The 8099-nt window shown below is 55.7% G+C and overlaps 1 long non-coding RNA gene across 1 annotated transcript; it reads right to left on the bottom strand.

The window, feature by feature from the left end:
* On the bottom strand, positions 1–8099 carry LOC133077955 (uncharacterized). The gene is made up of 3 exons (XR_009697825.1): positions 8041–8099; positions 3344–3433; positions 1–869 (listed from the first exon to the last, which is right to left on the bottom strand). It is a non-coding gene; the product is annotated as an uncharacterized LOC133077955 (long non-coding RNA).

Genomic DNA, 8099 nt, shown 5'->3' with positions numbered 1-8099 from the left:
GCAAAACCAACACAAGGGATGTGCTGCCAGGGTGGGGGGGCCCGAGGAGGCCACGGGCCTCTGACTTGCTCAGGGAGTCACCCTGGAGCTGATGCTGAGGACAGGAAACCAGAACAAGCTGGGCTGTCCAAGGAACCGGAAGGAGGTAGGTTTGGTCACTGCAAGCTGCCTGGGGGATGACGAGAAATGAGCCTGGAAAGGTGGGCCACGGTGGGGAAGTGCAGGGGCTTCGAGGCTGGGCTTGAGGTTGGTTCTTACCTTGGTGGCCACAAGGAAGCCCTGAGCAAAGTTGTACAGGAAGTGAAAGGCCCCCGCCTGTGACGGGAACAAGCTCGTGGCTCCCAGCAGGCATTTCACCAACGACGACTGGATTGAGCAAGGGCTGCCCAGTTCCCACGCTGCCTTTGCCTCGAGTGGGTCAAACGGTTCGACTGCTTCTTCAGATGGGACCCAATCCTCCTGTTGTCTCCCAATTCTCAAGGGGGCTTTATATTCCAGCACCGCCTCCTCACAGGGAACACGTCTGGGTGTCCGCTGAAAGGGACGGATGGACTTCCACCACGCTGTCCTTATCTGCTACATCTAATATTTCCATCCTGAACAGTGAATGGCTTCCAGCTGGCCTTGGGCAAGTAGTTTAACCTCTCAGAATCTCAGCTCTAAGTGGGGATAGAAGTGCCTGCATCCCAGGGCCGCTGACAGGATGAGATGGGACAACACTTGCAAAGTGCTCACACAGTGTGGACGCCTTACACCGGCATCACCGTCGCAGCTGATTTCAACAAAGTCTTCATGCTGAAGCTGAGGAGCGACACACGGTTTTTAAAGAGCTGGACTTGGTGACACGACGTTTCAGCACACAGAGCTCCCTTTTTTTGGGGGTGGGGTGGGAAACAAAAAACCATATGGCCCGAGTTAATGCAAGGCACAAAGGACTAAAAAAAAAATACCTTTTTTTAAATAGTTTTTTTGTTGGTTTGTTTGTTTTTTAATTACACTTTTCCCTTGGCGAAAACTTTGAAATGAGCTCTGTTCCAGGCCTGCTGAGAGGAAGACCATTCACACCTGTGGATCTTTCCTGCCAGAGAGTGGGCACCCGTGGGAACCTGCACATGGGGGAGGATTGGGGGTGGCCGTGACTCCCCCTGAAGTTCACGGAGAAGCATCTCCAGAAGACAGGTCCCAGGCCCATGCCCAGCTTTCTCACCCGACCAGGTGACCCTGCGTGGAGAAATGCATGACGTGCAACAGCGGCTGCTCTGTACCAGCCCCAAGTTCCTGACGCTCCCAGGGCCCTTGCAGGCTGGGGGGACAACACAGCCAGGACAGACAGAAGATCGCCGCCGCATCTGGCACGTCCGCAGTTCACTGACGCATGAGAACCAAACGATCACGGAGGGTTTTCTGACACCCGCTGCGTTCGCGTGGTCTCCCCCCGACCCCCCCGAAGGGACCTGCTCTGGCGGAAGGCCCCGCCGCACTCCCCGCAAGCGTAGGGCCGCTCGTCCATGTGCGCCCTCAGGTGCTTGGCTAGGGTCCAGCTTTGCGTGCACTCGGTGCGGGCAAAGGGCCGCTCACCCCTGTGGATGCGCCGGTGCTGGGCCCGGGACGAGCTCTCGCTGGAGGCGCGCCCGCACTCCCGGCACGGGAACAGCTTCTCACGCGCGTGGGTCCTCTGGACCTTCCCACGCTCCTCGCACGCGTGGGGCTTCCGTCTGCCGGGACTCGGCGGACAGCCCACGAGGCACGCGTTCTCGCCAAACGCACCTCCCCACCCACCGCGCGCCGGCGCGTCCTCCCCAGCGTCGACTCCTCGAGGGAGACTGTGGTCTGGAAAAGAGCCGAAGGCTTCCACGCACACGCCCTCTCCCGGATCCAGGGCTGAAATGCACGCGAGGCCCTCTTGGCGAACATGGTTCGCGGGAGCTTGCGCCCGTGCCGGCGTGTCCTGATGCTCGGTGAGGAAGGGGAGCCAGGGGAAACCTCCTGCGAGGCTCCGCTCGGGGCTCTGCTCCCGCCGGCTGCGCGTCCCCGCTGCCGCCTGGCCTCTGTGCTCTGTGACTTCACTCACGATGGTGTGCCCCGGCAGCCCCCGCGTCACCTGCCCTGGAGCCAGAGCATCACCTGCCCTGGAGCCTGCCCTTTGTTGGGAGCTCGGGACCCAGGCCCTGATTCTGAAACGTAAGCAAGAAACGTGCTCAAGCCGCGACCTGAACGTGCACTGCCAATCTGCGCGGGGACAGAGCCCCAGCGGCCTGACTCGTACAACAGAACGAGCTGCTGGCCCGGACCTGCGGCCTCGAGCAGAGGCTCCTGCATCTGAGGAAGGGCACCCACCGCAGAGCACGTACCAAAATTCCAGACTCCCAGAAGGAACGCAGGTGCCCAGTATAAACCATGTTGTTGGTACCCACGGTTCAGGCGCAGTGAGCCGCTGTTACCATTTAGGGAGCGGTGAGAACCCCACGCTCCCGAAATCCAAGTTCCCAGACACCAGCCAAAGGCCAGCCTTGCATCAGGCCCTTCCAAGGACGGCAGCCTCAGACCTGCTGTGTTAACCTTTTTCTGCACAGCGAGGAAGGAAAACGGTAGAAGGGAACAGAGAAAGGCACGGGCCAAGGCCACCGAGAGCCATCCCCTCGGTCAGATGCCATGAGGGGCACAGCCACGCCCTCACCGTACCAGGGCCTGGCCAGCAGAGTGGAGAACAGGCACTCAAACAAAAACTTGTATGTATGTGAATGTTCCCAACAGCCAAAACGTGGAAACAGCCCAACTCTCTGTCAACTGAAGACTGTATGAATAAAATGCGGTCTATCCATGCAATGGAATATTATTCAGCCACAAAAAATAAAGGACTGATAATGTGCTACGATGTTGATGAACTTTGAAAGCATCATGCTAAGTGAAAGAAGCCAGATACAAAAAATCCACAGAGGCACAAAGCAGATTAGTGGTTGTCAGGGGCTGGGGGGACTGACTGCTTAATGAGTAAGGGGTTTGGCTCTTTTCTGTTGGATGTACACCCCACCTCCTTGCCCCAGGAGGAGAAATAAACTCATCTGAAGCATGGTGACTATAATTATAATACTGCATTGTATACTTGAAATGTCCTAAGACAGTTTATCTTAAATGTTCTCACCACCGTGAAAAAACGGTAACTCTGAATCAATAGCTTGATTGTGGTAATCATTTCACAACGTATACGTATGTCAAAATACAACCTTGTACACCTTAAATATATGTAACCTTTATTTGTCAATTACACCTCAATAAAGCTGGGAGGAAAAAAATGAAATTTAATTAAAAAAATGATTAGATAGAGAGACCTTCCTTCACTTACCTGGACCTCTCGGGACGTCTCTCTCCACAGTCCAGGGGTCTTCCCACTGCTCCAGCTTGGCGATCACGTCTGGTGTGGAATCAGGAAGTCCTGTCCATGGTGAGAAAGGAGGAGGGGTTGCTACAAGTCAGTCAGGCCCCAAGGCTGAACAGCAGTGCAGTGTGTGCCCCGAGGCGTGGGAAAGGCCTCTCCCTGGTGATTCAGGGAGAGGCATCCAGTCCGCACAAAGGGGACCCAGCTGGGGACACAGAGCAAGGACACATCTGGGTGTGAGTGACCGGGCACGAGGCAGGGGATGAACACACACACACACACACACACATACAGAGCATCCTCTGTGTTGGGCCCAGCAACCCCCATTCCTCCCTTGTGAAGTCCATGGCCACGTCCTTGAATGTCACTGGCTTCTGAAACATCCCACACGCATTGGCTCAGCCAGGGGCTATGTCTGACAGGGGTCAGCCCCATGGGAAACAGCAGGATGTGAACACCTGGGAGGGAGTGGGGGGACTCATGCTGAGTGGCCCGAGCCAAGAGTTGGTGCTGTTATCACCTTGATACTGAGTGCTGTGATCCCACTTGAATATTTGTGTCTCTCCCAAAGTCCTACGTTAAAGCCTTAACCCCCAACGTGAAGGTATTTGGAGGTGGGGCCGCTGGGGGTGATTAGTTTTAGATGTGGTCATGAGCCTGGGTGTTGGCTGGTAAACAGTGTGGCCACAGAGGACCCCATGTCCCAGATCTTCCCAGGGTCAGGGTTTCTTCCAAGGTGCCCTCGATTAGTGACAGAGTCACTGAGCCCCACCCTGGGGTGAAGAGAGAAGGAGGAAGAGGAGGGAGAGGAGGAGGCTGGCCCTGCCCCAGGACCCACGCTCCCTGGGGGCTGCAGCTCCAGTTCAGCTCGGAGGTGAAGTGGCGCAGAAGCAGGAACGGAAACGGGTGTGCCTGCTGAGAACGTTGGCATTTTGGAGACTCACGTGGACGGCATCTGCCAGGAATGTGGTGTCCTGGGCCTCAGGCTTATGGTCCTCGATCCTCCCCTGAGAGGGAGGAGCTGGGGGAGGGCAGGGCAGGGGCTTGAGGGAGGCCAGATCTGCCCTCAGACCCCAGGGACCGCAGCCTCAAAGTCCCCTCACCCAGAAGCCCTGCCAGCCAGTGGCCCCTTTCCCAGGGACCCTGGCCCTCCCAGTCCAGACCCTCCCACAGGCGTTTGCTCCTGTGCTGCCTGCCCTCGGCCTGCTCCCTCCTGTTTGCCCTCCAGGGCTCAGGGAACCACAGCCCCCAACGTTTGCTATGTGCCAGGCGCGCTGTGGGAACCTTCCATCAGCTTGCTTGATCGTCACTCTGCCCCTACGAGTGAGGCAACACTACCTGACCCATTTGACAGGAAGGAAACTGAGGCAACAAGAGGGGAAGATGCCTGAGTTCACATGGACAGACGGGGTGATCTGTGCCCCTGGAATTAGTCTGGGGATGTGGCACACCACCTCGGCTCTGGTGCAGGGGTCTGCACAGCCACCATGGATCCAGGGTGACCCGGGGAAGATGCACGCTTGGACCAGGAAGTCCTGGACCTCTGGGCCTGTTTCCTCTCAGGTACAGCAGGGACAGTCTCCGGGAGGATGGACAGCATTACGCTGTGACAAGTCTTTGTGAAATGAAACACAACACGGGAACAGCTCACAGGGCCTTTGCTGCCCAAGGCCACACCGCCTTTACACCCTGCATCCCCGCCTGGCTCCTAGGATGGGCAAGGGGTCATGGGGCTCAAGGCTCCATAGAAAGCAGCCCTCTGATTTGATGCTTGGGGGCTGGGCCTCAGACCTGTCCCTGAGCCTAGGCTGAGTCCCTGAGCTGCAGCCCCATGCCACCCCCAGCCTGTGAGCTTCTCAAAGGCTCTCTGTGCCACACTGGCCCAGTTCCCTAATGTGGGGACAATCAGGTACTGTCACTACCCTCTGTTATACAGGTGGGGGAAAACGGGGGCACAGAGGGGTTAAATCTAAGGTTGTGAAGCAAATAATGGGTAGGTGGGGATTTGAAACAAGGCAGTCAGACTTGAGTCTGTGCCTTCAAAACGGTAATTTTTTAAAAGAGAGATATCAGGGCTCAGCTCAATGAGTTCTGAGCAATGCACACACCTGTGTAACCACCGTCCAGATCAAGCTCTAGAACTTTCTGTGAGGATGGAATTTGGCAGCCATCAGCCCCATGTGGCTCCTGAGCAGTAGGAATGCAGGTGGTGTGACTGAGAAACTAGATTTGTGATTCTTAAGTTTATTTATTTAATGCAGATTTCAATACATACAACGTGGCTCAAAGATACCAGTTGGAAAGTTCAGCCCTGGGGCGTTTCAGCACCACGGACAGACCCCTCCTGGCTCCCTTCCAGGCAATGCCCTCCCCAGCCGGGAGGTGGTTACTGCTGGGATTTCTGACAGCGCGTGAGTTGTGCCTATCCTTGAACTTCGTACACAGTGAATGATGTGCTGTGTAACAGTCTGAAGTCTCAGCTCCAAGCTCTCTCAGGCTCATGGGTGGCAGCGGCAGAAGGCACATTTCAGGATCCCTTGTTACCGGGACGGTTGGGGACGAAGTGGAGCTACCAGGTGGGCGAGTACTCAAGAGGGCTGAAAATCATAGTCTGAGCTGTCTTGAATTCAGGTCCTGACAGAGACTCCCAGGAGGGAACGGCTGACTGAGGCCTTCTGCCCCTCCCCACAGGGGTGAGAGTGGTGAGCAGATTCCTGGGGCCCAGTGTGCCCTTCCTTCCTCCTGGTGTCATTGCTAAGCTGGGGACAGCGAGAGAGGTGGGTAAGTGGAGTCTGTCAGATCTAGGATCAAACCCACCTTCACCACTCCCTGATGGGTGACCTTGGGCTGCTCAGTTCCCCTGGGGCCTCAGTTTTCTATCTGTAAAATGGGGTAATAGTACCTTTTGTGGGAGGCTGTTTGTTCATTCATTCATTTAACAAGTACTCCATGGACTGGGCACCACATCATGAAATTTACAGTCTGTGATGAATGGGAACAAGTGTAAAGTGTTCAAGTGGTAAGAGATAAAAGCGTAATGTGGGTTTGGGTGGCCAGGGAAGGCCTCTGAATGGCTAAGCTTATACCCTATCGAGTGGCCGGTGGGGTGGAGGAGAAGAATGATGGGCAAAGGGAGAGCCATAGGGGAGGCCTGGAAAACAGGTAGAAGTCAGGTCATGCAGGGCCTGGAAGGCATGGAAAGAAGTGTGAATTTGTTTCAAATCAGGGGTCAGCAAACACGGCCCCATTGCCTGTTTTTGTATGCTCTGTGAGCTAAGAATAGTTTTTACATTTTTAAGGGGCTGGGGGGGGAAGGTGAAAAGAAGACAAACGTTACATGAAAGTCAGATTTCAGTGTCCATCAACAAAGTCGTGGATTTCGTCACGAAAAAAGAAAACAGTGTGGATGTGTGTTTTCTCTCTTGTTAGATAAGAACCTATATGACATCCGTGATTTTGCCTCTTGGACTGCAAAGCTCAAAATACTTGCTATCTGGTGCTTTCCAGGGAGAGTTTGCTGACCCTGCTCTGATGGCTTGGGCAGTGACAGAGGGTTTAAGGGGAGGGGTGGCCTCACCATTCAGGGTTAAAGACCCCTCCAGTCTTATGTGGAGAGAGATGGAAGGGGCAAAGGGTGACAGAGACCTGTGAGGGGGTGGTGGTCTGGACTAGGCGGAGGAAGGCAAGGAGCAGGACATATTTCGAGGGAGATCTGGTTTCTGAAAAATGTCCAGCCCTGTGACCACCACCCTGCCGTCTGCCTCACCTGGTGCCTCGGGCTCCATCACCTGCCACTCTGCTCCGTCTCTGGGCTGCTTGGCCTCAGCAGATACAGGACAGTGGTCTTGGTCTCAGGCTGAGGAGCCAGGTTGTAGGTGACACTGGCAGGGATGGATTCCTGCCCCCAGAGTCTACTTCTCACACAGCAGCGGGGCTCCAAGCTTCTGGCTTGAACCTTGGGGCCCAGGGCTGGGATTCTGGTAAATGAAGTACTGCTGGCTGGGCACAGGCAGCAGGGAGTGGGTGTGGCCACAGCCATACACATGGGCTCCTCTGGGACAGACCAACTGCCTCAGTCCCCCGAATTGAGAACATATGTCCACACACAAACCTGTGTGTGAATGTTCACAGCAGAGACGCTTGAGTAAACAAACTGGTCTATTTTTCCATACGATGGAATATTATGCAACTACAAAAATGAAGTAAGTACTGATACACAGCACAACATGAATGGACTTGGAAAACATTACTTTCAGTGAGAAAAGCACACACACAAAAGCACATATTGTAGGACCCCATTTACATGAAATGTCCAGAACAGAGACAGAAGGTAGATTAATGGTTGCCAGGGGCTGGGGAGGAGGTGAACGGGGGAGTGGTGGCTACGGGTTCAGGGCATATAGGCACACACCTGAGGTCACACCTGCATACATAGGCGGTGTCACACATGCGGGGTCGCGCTCGGATGCACACCTGAGGTCTCAACTGCCAGCACAGGTCGCTCCCCCACCCCCACCCCCTGGCACGCGCATCACCGCCTCTTCTCTCCCCTCCCCCACAGCCCGGCCGCCCCGGTCCACGCCCCTTGGGCCCCACCGCCTGCACACACGGGCCTCCGCCTTCCTCACACTCGCACCGCCAACCGGCTGGGACCGCGGACTCACCACAGAGTGGGAGGGCGCCCCCACTCTCGCGCATGCCGCCCTGTGCAGGCTCACTAAGG

Source organism: Eubalaena glacialis, chromosome 18, assembly GCF_028564815.1.
Source record: "Eubalaena glacialis isolate mEubGla1 chromosome 18, mEubGla1.1.hap2.+ XY, whole genome shotgun sequence".
Taxonomy (NCBI): Eukaryota; Metazoa; Chordata; class Mammalia; order Artiodactyla; family Balaenidae; genus Eubalaena; species Eubalaena glacialis.
Note: the sequence above shows the minus strand (reverse complement) of the source record. Positions and strands in the feature narration are given on the sequence as shown.